Genomic DNA, 15,758 nt, shown 5'->3' with positions numbered 1-15,758 from the left:
ATAATCTAAATGGAGACAGTCCTGCCCTCTGTTGGAGGCTAGAGTGAAAGTCAGAGAAAACTCCAGGAGAAGTATCATTAAGCCAGATCTAGGATAAAGAAGAAATTAACAAGCCAAAAAAAAAGTGAAGATATTCCAAGAAGAGGAACATGGGCCACACATTGTTACACACACCTGAAATCCCAGCCGCCTAGGAGGTGGAAATGAGGATTGTGGTTCAAGACCAGCCTGGGCAAAAAAAAAAAAAAAAGTTAGCAAGACCCAAGCTGGGCAAGACCCAAGGTGGCTTTGCCTGTAATCCCAGCTACTCAGGAGGTAGAGGTCAGAGAATCCTAGTCCAAGACCCACCTGGGGCAAAAGCAAAACCCTGCTTGGAAAATAAATTAAAGCAAAATGGACTGGGGACACGGCTCAAGTGGTAGAGTGCTTGCCTAGGAAGCAGAGGCCCTGAGTTCAAATCCCAGTACTGCCACAGAAAAAAACAAAAGAGCATGAACATAGAAAACAAAACATGTTAAGGAGCTACAATGGTCCCAGGTGTGCTCTCAGGAGGGGATACATTGGGAAAATGTCAAGGAATTACATAGAGCCTGGTTGTGAAAACCTTGACAGGCAGTAAAAAGATTTAAGACTTTGACCCTGGCAATAGGGAGCCATGGAAGGTATTTGGGCAGGATGTAGCATGCCTTCTAGGTAAACAAGCAACATACTTAGTAGTTGAGGACTTCTGCTAAATAAATAGATGTCAATTGTTGTCTCATACTACCAGGTGTTTTTCATTTGACTGACCCTGCCTCTGTTTCTTGCAGAGCTACAATTCCAAGAATGACGCAAATACCAACTCAAAGGGCTCAGCTTGGGGAAATCCTCGGAAGCATTTAATTAGATCACTAGCACTGACAGGGATGTAACAAGAGAACCTACTGCCTGCTGTAGTTCATGGGGCCAGGGTGAGGAAGAACTCTCGCCAGGACCATTTGGCAAGAGGAAGGAGTCTGGAACTGAGGAAGGGCTTAAGGAGGGAAAGTCAACCATGAGTTCCCAGTTAGCAAATGTCACACTCATCAATCCTCCAAGAGTCGAAACCTCTGGCCCCAGTGATGACGTCTGCAGGGCAAGCTGATCCCAGTCATAATCTTAAGCAATGATTCCCAGGCACCATGAGTAAAAGCCAGTGATCCTCTGAAGAGTGAAATTTTCTCAAAGGACACCCACAATTGTTGTAATAAGCACATCCATTCATTTTATTATAGGTTCAGGAAGGTCGTCATAGTGATCCAGCCTTCCATCCAGGTTTGGATTGCTCCAGGTGACCAAGAGGAACTTCAATCTGTGGTACTCTGGGGCTCAGGAAGAAGAATTTGGGGAGGTTTTTCTTGAGGGCCAGCTCCTAAAAAAAAAAAAAAAAAGAGGCAATGTATCAACGAAGGTAATACTAGCTGCTATAACTAATAAACCCAAAATCTCTGGAGCTTAACCCAACAGTTTTATTTCTTCCTTGTATGGGAAAGTGCTCTGTTTCAAGGAGTCGTTCAAGGACCTAGACTAAAATCTTTGCTGCCATAATACAGTTACCCTAGAGTCATCTAGGGGTGACTTCCAGCTAAGAAATAAGGGAAGATTTAAATGGTTTTTGCATAGGAGGGTATTAGGAACAAGGCATGGAACTGCATCTGTCAATCACTTCCACTCAGTTATGTGGCTCATGTAGACCCAGGGATGATCGAAATGTGGTCCTTGCCTACATAGGGACTTCCCCATGACCACTTGACCCTTTAAAGTGGAAACACCAATCTTTGGTGGACAGCTAGCCATCTATCCATGTAAATAAGTTTGGTGTAAGAATCCAAGAGTGCTGAAACTACCCCAGGCTCTCTCACTATCAGACTGTGTGATGTCCCTTCTCTCTAGGCCTCATGTCTTCCTCCCTACAAGGAGGAGAAGGATGGATGTCATGATCTCCTTCAAGTTTTGATCATAATGCTGAGGTCAGGGTTGCAATATGGAAGAAGAATTGTTATCTGAGCCCTTAGAAAGTTCCACCCAGTGAGCTGCTCCCTGGGCACAGAGTCACACTGCTTTGGAAAAATTGTACCAGGCCACAGTTTCACTCTCCACCTGACATCATACAAATGGGACCCCAGAGAGGCTGGAAATTGAATGGTCCCCACAGGAGAGCAAACATGAAAGGTTACATGATTTGAGCCTGCATGGGGGTCCAAGCGACCTTTCCTTGAGTGGAAAGACACGGCTGCTGATCAAGTGACCAATAAGGCAGATGGCACCAGGGGCTGGGCTTCTCCCCAGGGACCACAGGCATTGAGCAGAATAGCTCACACAGCACGAGCCACAAAGGTGAACATGGAGCACACAAGTGGGAAATGCAGGAGCTATGCAGAAATAGACACTATCACCACAAACTCACACAGCATTTATTTTTTTTTTCATTTTTCTATTATTCATATGTGCATACAAGGCTTGGTTCATTTCTCCCCCCTGACCTCACCCCCTCCCTTACCACCCACTCCGCCCCCTCCCTCTCCCCCCCCCCCGAATACCCAGCAGAAACTATTTTGCCCTTATTCCTAATTTTGTTGTAGAGAGAGTATAAGCAATAATAGGAAGGAACAAGGGTTTTTGCTGGTTGAGATAAGGATAGCTATACAGGGCATTGATTCACATTGATTTCCTGTGCGTGGGTGTTACCTTCTAGGTTAATTCTTTTTCATCTAACCTTTTCTCTAGTTCCTGGTCTCCTTTTCCTATTGGCCTCAGTTGCTTTAAGGTATCTGCTTTAGTTTCTCTGCGTTAAAGGCAACAAATGCTAGCTAATTTTTTAGGTGTCTTACCTATCCTCACCCCTCCCTTGTGTGCTCTCGCTTTTATCATGTGCTCAAAGTCCAATCCCCTTGTTGTGTTTGCCCTTGATCTAATGTCCACATATGAGGGAGAACATACGATTTTTGGTCTTTTGGGTCAGACTAACCTCACTCAGAATGATGTTCTCCAATTCCATCCATTTACCAGCGAATGATAACATTTCGTTCTTCTTCATGGCTGCATAAAATTCCATTGTGTATAGATACCACATTTTCTTGATCCATTCGTCGGTGGTGGGGCATCTTGGCTGTTTCCATAACTTGGCTATTGTGAATAGCGCTGCAATAAACATGGTGTGCAGGTGCCTCTGGAGTAACCTGTGTCACAGTCTTTTGGGTATATCCCCAAGAGTGGTATTGCTGGATCAAATGGTAGATCAATGTTTAGCTTTTTAAGTAGCCTCCAAATTTTTTTCCAGAGTGGTTGTACTGGTTTACATTCCCACCAACAGTGTAAGAGGGTTCCTTTTTCCCCGCATCCTCGCCAACACCTGTTGTTGGTGGTGTTGCTGATGATGGCTATTCTAACAGGGGTGAGGTGGAATCTTAGCGTGGTTTTAATTTGCATTTCTTTTATTGCTAGAGATGGTGAGCATTTTTTCATGTGTTTTTTGGCCATTTGAATGAACACAGGTTCTTTTATGTGGGTGTGAATGACTTCATGTGCTCACCAGCATATGCTGTCTTTGGGTATGAATGTGAGTCATAGTCCTAGCCCAGACCCCAGCCAACTTCCTGCATGGCCCCCAGCTATATGCCAGGAGGGATGAAAGTGCAATAGTCACTTTTCCTTGCTCCTTCACTCTCCTTGTGCTGGTTGCTCCCTCTCCAGGACAGATTACCCAGAGTTCTCCCCCACCTCCAGAGATAGGCCCTGCCTTGCCTGTCTGAGAACAATAGGCACAAAACAATCTAGTAATTAGTAACAACCTCATGTCCCTGACAAGCCATTATTTCATCAAGACAAAAAAGGAGCTCAAGGGGTTCTAAAGGCCAAGAACAAGCAAGGTGGGGCAATTTCTCCCGCACATCCCTGGAGCAAAGCAGGGACCCTCACTCTGTCAGAATCCCCAGTCTCCTCCTCATCTCCATGCCTACCTTTCATCTTCTCCTTCCTTCTTTCTGTCCCTTGCCCCCAAGTGCCCATGGAGCCCTCATTTCTCAGCCATGCAACAGGAATGAAATACCAAGCACAAAGGAAGCCAGAGGCGGCAAGGCTCAGGACAGGAGCACAGCAAGGGCTGATAGATGGACCTGCCAGGCCTCTGCCCATGGACGTGTAGTCTGCAGGACACATTACTTTCCAGAGCTGAGCAAGTGTGGAGCTGCTTCAGCAGCCAGCCTGGCACTCAGGTCTCTTGGTGCCTCCTCAAGAGTCCCTAGTCCCTCCGGCATTCATGGCAGCTTCTTGGGTACAAGGAGAGTTGACATGGGTACACAAGAAAGGACCAGAGACATGGTCCCTTCTCTTGAAGCACTTACACCCACAAGAAAGGAAATGTCCACAGATGACTGTAACACAGAGCATAGAGCAAAAGTGTCATGAAAGAAAGGCCAACTAGGGCTATGAAAATGAAACCACTGCCACCTGGGGAAATTGGGACGTGCTTCCCAGAAAAGACACCATGTGAACTAGACCATTAAGAATCAAGAAATTAAGAATTCAAAAGAAGATGTGTACAGGGCATTTGGGGGCCAGGAAATTATGAAGATGAAGATGATGATGATGATTATGGTGCTAATAAGATGAAAACGTCAGTGACAATAACGAAAGTTCCCTTCTAGCATCTTCTCCTCGACCCAGACTTAGTAACTCTGCTCATTACTGCCTGACCAAATCCAAGCCACTGTACCTCTCAGCTTCTGCTTCCTGGAATTTCTAAAACATAGAGGTGATTCAATCTGCCCTCTTCAGCAGCCAGCCACTGTGATATGGTTGGAGACAGGTCTTTGGGCCTGGCTCAATTACAGGGAAGGCTGAGAATAGATGAGAAGATAATAAAAGGAAAGGAGGAAAAAGATAATACTCTGCATCTGTATAATGCTTTATAGCTTTCAAAGCACTTTTATATACATTATCTCATGTTGGCAAGAAAGGTAATATCAACCACATTGAAAAGATGATAACCAGACTCAGAGAGGTGGGGGCTAGCCAAGATCACACAGGTGGCCTTGGCTTCCTCTGCTACGTACACCGCTGTGCCTGGAAAGGCAAGTGTGCACCCACTCTGAGCCCATCAAGAGGGATTACATCCTTGCTCTGAGGATTCATATCTCCACAGTGTGCCTTCCTACCAGTTCTCCAAGAGGACAGGAGTGGCCAGATGTCTAGCAAAGCCAATGGCCCAAGAGCCATTGCTTCAAGCCTCTGGGCTCCACGTTCAATTTCCAGCTGAAGCCCCACCTCTCTCTGTCAGCAAACCCTCCAGGAACTCTGAGAATGTGTGTCATGCTGTGCATCCACCAGGAACACAGCTACCCCAAGGACACTGCTCAAAAACTAGAAGAGGATGCCAGTTGCCTGCAAAGCAAAGTTGAGCCTTCCATGATCCAACCCAATGCAGCCTCCCACTGTCCCTTCCTGACCATCTTTTCCTTCTTCAACACCAGGGTGCTCGCCATTCATCTCCCCCAACCTATCTGCATGCACCACCTCTGAACTTTTGATCTTCCAGTCCTCTCCACCTAAGGCATGCCCCTGGCCTCTGCTGACCATCAGACTTTTCTCTTTCATGAGGACTGCCTCCTTCTCCCGTTCACATCAATATCCATCCCTCTCCCCACCAGACCTTTGTCTCTACCTTAATGTCACACCTATCCCAGCCTACCAGGTGACAGAGGGATTGATGGAAGCCTCCATCACCCCATAGGGAACCACAGGGTGGACCCCTTTATTGCTCTACCCTCCCATTACCATTGCCAAACACACAGAAGTACCTGATTCATATTTATTAAATGTTGTTTCATCACAAAATTGCAGTAGCTGTCATCAGTGCTGCTGCCCAAGCCTTCTATTGCAGGACAGTGTTTCTCCAGGAGGGCATAGAGTAGAGCACAGTTAACCTAGGCTGGACACAGACCTGGCTGCTCAGAGACACTGAAGTATGGATGGAGAAGTGCCCCAGGCCCGCTAGGATCAGAAGACCCACCTGGGAACCCCCCACTAGCAACCACCTCTCTCAATCAGGCCCGCCCCAGGAAAGAAAGACACTGAGGACCATTCAGATCCCCAGAAATGTCAACACTCTGCAAAAGAGATCTCCACTGGCCAGGAAATCTCCAGGCTGCCTGCACTTGTGATAAGCACAATAAATAAAACAATGAGACCCATTTGAAGGCACTTGTGAGACAGGGGAGCTCTGAGAACTTGACTTTGATGAGTTTGAAAGGCAAAGGAAAGAAAAGAGAATGAGTTTCCTCTTGGGTCCAGGTTTGTTTATCCTGTTTCTTAAAAGCCAGAGCGTACAAGCTTGGTGGTTTCAAAGGTCCCAAAACATTTCTCCAATTCTAGACCAGGATGCAGTAGGCTAGAATGCATCTGTCTGCTCTGGGCCAGAAGAGCTGCTGATACTTGTTCCCTAGAGGGCTTCTGCTGTAGGGCAGAGAAACAGACTTGGGGAAGGGAGGACCAGGTTGAGTCCACCCTGGGAGTATCTAGGGGAGGAAAAGGGATCCAGGTAAAAGAATAGTCACAAGGGATAGATGGCTGTGAAATGTGAACAGTGAGCTCCTATGGGTCTGAGGAGTATGGGTGCCCATTATGGGACTGAGAGCAGAGTCCTGGACCAGGAGACTGACGTCCAAGGCTTGGACCTCTCGGCCATGAACTTGTCTCATGCTGAGTCTCTGCTGCCCCTGACACCCTGTCCTCATAAAAGGTCCTCTCTGGGGTGCCTCTGGGTCCTGCGTTGACTCCATGGCTCTTTCAGCAGCAACCCCATTATGAGACTCTCAGCTCCTACCTGACCCCTCTCCTCCACAGCTCTGTGAAGTCCAAGCCATCTGCACTCCATCTTGCCCAGGCTGCCAGCCCACCACCACCCAAAAACTTACTCATCCGTCTGGAAACTTCATGGTGATACCTTGAGATGTTTCACTCATCTTGGAAACTTGAAATCTGTCCCTTGGGGGCCACAATCTGGCACCTCCATGCAGTGTTCAGAGTTATTAATAATCCTAGCAGAAGCTAATGAATATCTTCATAGTCATTACTGCATGTCAGGCTCTTTACATGTACTGCTATTTAATTCAACCCTCTTTACAAATGAGAGAGAGCCAAAGTCTGAAGACCAAGTAATTCGTCCTCTAGTTTCACCTTCACAACAGGCCTACCAGATAGACAACCAGGTGTTTCCATTTTAGCAAAAAGGAAACAGAGGCTGAGACAGGTGAAGTACTCCAATATTGGAGCTAACAAGGATGGTGCTATGGCTAAGGTCCAACTTCCAACTGCCCAGACTTCTGAAGTGCTGTCCATCTCTCCTTGGCCCACGACCTTCATGAAAGCTGCTCAGACTCCTGCAGAATAAATAGCAAGGGTTGGGGGAAGGCCAAAGAAGGTCATCCTGTCACACCCCACCCAGGACCTCCAAACACCCTCCCCACCAGCCCACCACCTTTGTCCCAGCAAGATAATCAGTCCAACCTACCTCGGCCTGGATCATTCCACAGAGAGCGGCCAGACAGACACTAATTGGCTCTGAGAAGCGATTACTTCAAAGAAGTTCCCAGCAGATAAAGATTCTCAGAAAAAACAAACAGCATGCCCTGCCTCTCCAAGCACCTGAAAGCCGGCCCAGAGATGGCCTTCAATGGCCTGTAGGTGGCGCTGCAAAGACAGACGCGGGCTGCAGTAACACATATTGCCCTTGTTGCCTAGCTTTGAGGTCATATGGAATCAGAGGCCTATGGAAGGCACAGCCCTTGTAGAGCCAAACAGAGGACATGTGCTCTTCAGAGGAGTCACATAGTCAATCATTAGGGATACAACAGACTCAAGGAATCCCCTATCCTCTTCACCCACCCCCACCCGCCTTGCTACTCTCAGCCTCTCTGCACTCCTAGTTCTCATGGACCTTGAACCCAAGCCAGTGCATTTACAAAGCCCACACTCTCTCTTCCCCATTCCCCCTCTCTGTGTTGCTGGAGATGAAACCCAGGGCCTCATTGTCCTCTACCACTGAGCTACAACACCAACCACTGCCCCCCAAACCTATTTCTTATGTGTATTCAGTGTCCCCACCATCTCCCCTGCCTTCTGAGAAGAGCTTTGGCTGTCCAGGTGGCCTCTCAGATATTGTAATCAGGCCAAAGCTGGAGAGTAAGTTCAAGAAGCCCAGTAGCTTGAGACAGAGACCTCAATAGACAACGCCCACACCTAGCCCAAGGGAGTTAAAAAACTCAGATTTCTCATTAAGATTCAGATTCCTGCTTTCTCTTTGTACACTCAGGAGATCAGGTAACAGGGGCCCCATTTCTTCATTCCTTCATGCTTTTCTTTAACTACGGTGGGGGTGTGGCTCAAGTGGTAAACACCTGCCTAGCAAGCATAAAGTCCTGGGTTCAAACCCCATACCAGCAAAAAGAAAATACTCACTTAGCCATAGCCTGGTCCTGTTCTTGCCAGGTGAGTGGGGCAGTCAAGGTCACTGTTCCTGAGAAGCATGTTTTCAAGGAACCCTGTTGCAGGACATGTTCCCTGTAGTTTGTCACACATCCCACCATTCCCTGCGGTCCACCTAGACCACTTCTCTTGTTTAGGATCCTTGCCTGGATGCTGATTCTGTGGCTGTCTTCACTAGATGGCCTGTTAGAAAAGACAAAGTTGAAGCAAACGTGACAAAATGTTAACTTCTTTAATCTGTGGCAGGTGTATGAGAGTGTTTGTTCTATTACGTTCTATTTTTGTATATATATTTGGATCTTTCCTTTTTTAATTCAAGCACAAGAATAGAACTAAAGAGAGTTACTTACAAGTTGAAGTCTAGGAGGTTGGAGGAACATGTGAGAAAAATCAAAGCAAACAAAGGTTGTGTCCAGAATGGTTTGGGAAAAGTTTAGGGAGAGGGAAAGAAAATGTGATGATGCCGCCCTTTTCTGTGGGATATTGAGAAAGAGATAAAGAAAAGGCATTTTAAAATGTTTTGCCATATGTTAGAAATGAATGCCCCTGTGGCATTTTTCAAGTGGCTTCATAAAAGATTTAAATTATTTTCCAATGCTTTTTGGATGTCTGTCCTCAGTTTCTTGTGAGTGTAACACTGTGGGATGGGTATTAGGAGAGAATATTAATAAAACATAGCAAGTCATGAGAGGGACATACAGAGGGTGGGGTAGTTCCTGAGAGAGGCCCCCTCCTGATCTGGAGCCAAGAAAATGCTCCAGGGAGGAATCCTTTAAACTAACATGTGGATGAGTAGATGTTAAGCCAACATCAAGGAGAAGGTGATGCAAGAGCGTGCAAAAAGTGGACAGAGCTTGTGGAGGATTGGAGGGCAGACCCCAGGACCTGGAAGTAGTTGAGGATAGCAGGACAGACAGCCTACAATAGAGATGTGAGGGGAGATGGGATCAAAGGGTGAGAATGGACCTATCATGAGCTATATGATAGCTAATAGACCATGTCCAGTAGACAATCAGGAGCCACTGAGAGTTTTAATCAGGACAGTAATATGGCCATTTTGAATTTTAAAATATTCTTCTGTCTGTTCTATGGGAAATGGATTAGAATGAAGCAAAACAGAGGTAGGGAGACTAGTATGCTATTAGAGTAGACCAGTGAGGAGACAATGCTGGCCTGGACTGGCTTACAGTCAAGGGAAATGGGCAATAATGCTGGATTCTGATGATACATAGGAAATGGTGGGCAGAGTGAGATCTAATTCAGCACTACGTCCCCAGGTCCTACCCTGCTGCCTTGTACTCAGTGCAAACGAATAATGGATACTTACTGAGTGGATCAACAAATGAATGAAAGACCTGTTGAACAAAAAAATTACGTAAGTGCCAGTATATAAAGGTTACCATTCTTAAACTCGTTTCTCCATTGCATAATGTTCAAAACAAGTGGCTATCATTTTCTGAAGGCCTACTATGTACCAGGCAACAGCATTAGGTAGTATATATATATATATATATATATATATATATATATATATATATATATATACCATTCCTGCATCATCCCAAGGTCTCACAAAACTCCCTCACCCCAAGTGTTATTATTTCCATATTGCAAGTTGGGAAACTGAAAAGCTAAGCTGCTTGATCAAGTCACCTGGGAATAAGAAGCACAGCTAAAGTCCCACCTTGTAAATTCTCAGAATGGCCCCTTCCAAGTTGAGGCACCCCCCCAAGGCCATTTTCTTTATGCCTAATCCCCCCAACTTTGCACTGCAGGTAAAGGGAACAGTTATCAAGTGAAATGAAAGGCTGGAAAGCCTGAACCTGAGGTTTGGGAATACCAATCACCGCCAACAAACAATTAGTGAGTACCTACTGTATGTCAAGTATTAGACTAAATGATATGGATAGCAAAAACTGAGTATGCTCCCTGTCTTGGAGGAACTCAGAATCTGGTGGGGAGGAACAGAGGAAAGTGTCCAGTTTATGTGCAGAGGCTCAGAGTGGTGAACAGGTTGTGTGCATCAAGTGCGAGCAAAGAGTGGGACCCATGAGGGGAAGAGGGGACAAGTGCAAATAGAAAGTTGGGTGGGAGAGCACATGAACTGCAGTCATAGCACAGGAGACAAAGTGAATAGCATAGATGATGCTAAGGATGCTGATTATTTGGTTATAAGAATGAATGGACAAATGCCCACCTGAAGTTACTACAGAATCCAGGTATTTCAGACAGATCAGCCACTAATGCATGGACCCCTGCTTCTGGCTCCAGTATGACTGCTGAAACATCTCATTGTCCCCCAAGCCCAGCTAGTCCTTGGGAGTAGACAGGAGGACACAGAAGGGACTCTGTGTCTACCCCTACTCCTTCCTTCCACATGCAGAAGCTCCTGCTTCCACTTCTCTCCTTATCTGTCGAAATTCACAAATCTGATCAACCCACTTGCCCCTCAGACCAAATAACCCTGTCTTTGGCTAAATAGAGAAGAGGAGGTGGAGGATTTGAAGAGACACTTATTTATCTCTTTACCAGACAGTCTAATGAATAATTTCATGTTTGCAAAAGCTCATTTTGAAATTTGAAGACAAGAGATATTATTGCCAAGGCGGCTCTAATACTGCGACATTAATTTTGCACTGAAAGATTTACTCAAAAATTAGATTTTACAATTTTAATGCCTCCATTCTTTTCTTTAAATAAGCTGTGAAATACAGTTAATTAGACTTAAACCCTGGAAGCTTAGACGTTTGAGCTTTGGTGTAAGCTACAGAAGAAAGCAAGCTTTTTCACTTGCAAATTAAATCTAAATTCATTACACGCCTAAACCTATACCACTTGCGGAAATCCTACTGGGCTGAGGAAGGGTCTTCTTGAGGCTCCAGATGCCTCCCTACAGAATCCTGGCTGCAGAAAAGAACTGAGAAAAATGAAAGCAGGGACAGACCAGAGGTAGAAAACATGGAAAGCATCTGACAAAGTTGTCTTGGGAATATTAGTGTATTCTTTGTGACATGAGTCATGAGACTTGCTTCTTGAGGAAGAAAAGGTTCTGTGCTCAAAAGTGGGGGGAGGCAGGAAGTTATTACTCCCTTCTTGGGAAGTCACAGGTTCAAAGAAGTAAGACAAACAAACCAATAAACACAAAACTGTTTAACTTTGCTTTATCAGAATTTCCCGAATGTTTGACCCAGAAGCCATTTTTTTTTTCTTTTTGTCAAAGCACATAATATTTGGGTCTATCCACTGATCTGTGGAACAGTCTTCCCTGAGCAGACCACAAGGATCATTTTCTCCTCCTTAAATGTGGTCTTGGAGACCCAGCCCACACTCTGTTCTCTTCCAAGTTGCTTCTTGCAATTCGAGCTGTGAAAGCATCACATACATAATAGATAGCTATCAAAAATTGAATTTTTGATAGATTAAGGAATTGGAAGCCAAGATAGATATAGTACAGATATTCAGCTAAGTGATTCTGCTTGTTTGACAGCATCAGAGACTCAAAGGTGTAAGAAAGTACAGACATCTCTCAGCCCCGTGGCCCACCTCATGCTAGAATTCTTCCAGGAAACCTGTGTGATAGATTCATTCAGTGCTTGAGCACTTGCACCCAGGAACTCTCTGCTCTCTGGATGCTCATCTCATCTCTGGACACCTCTGACTTCCCATGTAGATACAAGGCTTCCTCCTGGTAAGACTACTCACCAGGCTGAAGTATAATTGTCAGGTGACCTTCAAGTTGACTGGATTCCACTCCTAGCAACCCCCACAACTTCCCCATCCTGCCTACATTTCTGAATCAAAGAGACCTTCTGTTTAGCTACTAGTTTTGTATCAGATCCTTGGCCAAACCCCTTTCCTTAGTTTACTGCTTCCTAAGCCTCTGGAGACCATAGACCCCACTAGAATCCAATGAACCCAATGGGTCTTCTTCCCAGAATTGCCCAACACCTTGGCCTCTGTCTATTGGCCTTCTCTATATGACATCCTTGTAGAGGCTTCTTGATCTGATTGCCAATATTGGTCAAATCTAACCAATCCCAATAAATTTTAAAGAATTTGCAAAATGTCAATTTGTATACCCCTGTCTTCTATCCCTTGCTTTTCCAGACATCACTTCAGTCATCTATCATAATTATCCAGTACATAATTTTTAAAAAAGGATAACAATAATAATTGCATCTTCTATAGTTTACAGACTGCAATAAATTTTAATTTGACCTTCACTGGCCCAAGTCATAAGTTACCTTTTGCTTTTAACAAAAAAATAATAGGCTCAGAAATGTTGAGTGATTTACCCAGGAGCAGAGCCAAAAGACAGGCTCCTTGAATCCTAGTTCAGTATCCTTATAAAATATCATCTGCTTTTGGATTAGAAAGTCCTAACTCCACATTTTCTCATAGTACCCATAGTTCCTGGTGTCACAGAGGGGAACTAAGGCTATATTCTTTATATGACAAGAGAAAGGACCAACAGATTATTTCATATATGACAAGATTGGGACCAATAATCAGAATTTTAAGATACCAGGGTTTGATACTGACTTCACTACTTGCCAACTAGGTAACTTTGTGCAAGGTATTTTGTTTTTGGGACTAAGAGCAGAGCTGATGTCATGTAGCTACTGGAAGGGCTAAATGAGATTAAAAACACATAGCATGCTTGGCACATGGTACATACTCAACAGATGTTAGACTAAAAAGGAATGTAGGCCAAAAAGTCTTCCTGGAAAAGGTAAGATTTAAATTGGGCTCAGGAAGTAGTTGTAGGTGTGGGTATGTGGGAGACAGAATGGGGCCTATGGAAAGGGTGTCCAGGTAGGAAATTGTAATGTGCATCAGGGTGAGGGGAAGTTACAAATAAGCTACAGCCCCGAATAGCAAATGATGCAGAGGTGGAGGTTGAAGACAGTGGGAAGTCAGACAGATTGGGGCTTCAGAGTTTGGACTTCCTCCTGAGACCAAGTGCACTCACAGAAGGCTTTTGAAATGGCGAGTGATGTAGGGTGATGGTCAATGATGGATGACTTGAAATGGGGAGAGAATAGAATAGAGACAACTTTGGAGGCCATTGCAGTGGCCTACATGACAGAAATGTAAACTAATCTCTTCCCTTTTGTTTGACTCTAGCAAGGAGCCCTCACCTTGTTCCTAATTTCCAGGACCCCTCTCTCCTCACCCTGAGTGTGCCAGGCAGAATCACTAGGCCTCTGTGATGGACCTTATTCTAAGATTTCCATTGTAACACAGTTCCAATCTCTGTCTGCTTGAGATAGTTTTTAAGTATTGCTTTCCTAGGAACTGGACCGTGTTCCTGTCCATGGGGCCTACCCACCCTTGTTATAACTCCCTGTGTTGAAAATAGTAACTTAACAGTAGTGCATTGTTCAGGAAGCTTGAAATCCAGTACAGAGGGCCAGCCACGTATAAGAATTCTATAATTCAAGGTCAAATATGATTCAGCAAGGTTTTTAGAATCTCTCTGACTAAACAGTTGTGGCTGTTCTTAAAAAAAAAAATGGTCAGGGCAGCCATTGCAGGTCTCCATTTCTTCACCCAACTTGACTATTTCCATTAGAGCTTCACGTCACCTATTTGTGAAGAATCGGTCACCATGGGACATGGTCAGCATAGTTTTCTGACTGGCTCTATAGCTGCTGCTTTCATGTCTCTGCACTCTCCAAATGCCTGCATTAGATCTTCTTTGACCAAAGTCCTGGCTGTTACCCTACTCAGCCATCAAGGTGTCTCTCCCTCTCTGTGACTTGCAAATGCAACCACAATGGGATCAGAGAGAACTACTTTTTTAACGAAAACAAAAGAAAAATACCAAAGGCTATAAAAAGAAACCTATTTGCAGAGTTCTCATTTCTGATTGTAACCTGAGGATTTAGCAAAATATTGGCTTGATTGGCAACAACCCGTGAGGCCCCCAGTCTCTGCATGGCCTGGGCCCCAGTCTCTTCAAGTTATTTCAACCCTTTCTTCTCTAAATACCTAAGAGATACTGGGATTTCTCCCCAAGAAGGTTAGGCCTGGCCCTGCTCCTAGGGGCTATGGGATTCACAGTGCCTTCTCAAGCCTGCCTTGTCTCTCAATTTGGGTCTCTGGTTACCCTCACTAGACTAGAATTTCTACTCTGACACTCTTCACCCGATTCAGATAAACGGACTACTTGGCATGCTGTTCTGTGCCCTGTCCCAGCCTAGGCCTTCCTGCACTAACCCAGCAATTTTTGCTTCCATTCATGACTGTTATGGCTTGGATCTTGAATGTCCTCCAAAGATCCATATGCTAAAGGCTTGGTAGTGCTATTGGAAGGTGGTGGAACCTTTAAGAAGTGGAGCCTAGTAGAAGAAAGTTAGGTCATTGGGGGAGTGTCTTTAAGGAAATATTAGGATTCTAGACTGTTCCTCTCTCTCTTTCTCTCTCTCTCTCTCTTCTTTCCAGACATCATGAGATGAACAGGCTTTGTCTTCCATGCGTTCTCCCATGATGTACTGTGATATGATTGGCCCAAAGCAATAAGACCTAACAATCATGAGCCATAAGCCAAAATAAATCTTTCCTCCTTTAAGTTGATTTTCTCAGGTATTCTGTCACAGTGACAGAAAAATAACTAACACGAAGACCCTTCTGATTGAGCCTAGAATAGTCCTCTTACCCACTTCCACATCCCTTCACTGTGTGCTTGGTTTGCTCTCCACTAGGTACCAGTTAAAACTTAACCTCTTCCCAGGGAGGCTCAGCTTCTGCACCTCTTCTTCATCCACACCATGTTCTCGTTGACTTCCAGGAGGCCTTGAGAACTGATGACATGGCTGAATTCCACTGTCAGCTTCCAAAGATCAGAAAGAGATACCATATGCCTTTCTACTCAGAAACCCCACTCTCCTTTCACACCACCTTCAAGCCTCCTTGGATGGGCAGCAGAGTTGTCCTGTCTAGAGCAATATACCTGACACGTTTACCAGTACTCAAAGTATCCTCCTACTCTCATGCCTTCCCCTCCCTGGTTTGCATTTCACAGCTTCAGACTCCCAGCAGTTACCACTGTCTCACAGAAAACTGACTACAGACAGTACCTTGCATAGTGCGTTTCTCACCTGCCGGCCTCATGCTTGTTCATTCCCCAAGAGCTGAGACTCACAGAGTAACAGAACAAAGATCAAATTCCAGCTCCATCATTTATTAGCTGGGTGCCCTTGGGCAAGAACAGACTTTAGTCTCTACTTCCTTCTGGGTAAAATAGTAATGGG

General features: G+C 45.1%; 1 long non-coding RNA gene across 3 annotated transcripts; it reads right to left on the bottom strand.

Moving 5' to 3' along the window:
• Nucleotides 1–868: 868 nt before the first annotated feature.
• Nucleotides 869–15,666, bottom strand: LOC141420895 (uncharacterized). 3 transcript variants are annotated; one of them, XR_012445613.1, is made up of 6 exons: nucleotides 15,606–15,666; nucleotides 9,830–9,857; nucleotides 8,476–8,685; nucleotides 7,529–7,707; nucleotides 6,933–7,397; nucleotides 869–1,390 (listed from the first exon to the last, which is right to left on the bottom strand). It is a non-coding gene; the product is annotated as an uncharacterized lncRNA (long non-coding RNA). The 3 variants fall into 3 exon arrangements; XR_012445611.1 differs by lacking the exon at nucleotides 869–1,390 and having other exon boundaries at nucleotides 3,347–7,397; XR_012445612.1 differs by lacking the exon at nucleotides 869–1,390 and having other exon boundaries at nucleotides 3,347–7,397; nucleotides 15,585–15,641.
• Between the last annotated feature and the right edge of the window lie 92 nt (nucleotides 15,667–15,758).

Source organism: Castor canadensis, chromosome 2, assembly GCF_047511655.1.
Source record: "Castor canadensis chromosome 2, mCasCan1.hap1v2, whole genome shotgun sequence".
Lineage (NCBI taxonomy): Eukaryota > Metazoa > Chordata > Mammalia > Rodentia > Castoridae > Castor > Castor canadensis.
Note: the sequence above shows the minus strand (reverse complement) of the source record. Positions and strands in the feature narration are given on the sequence as shown.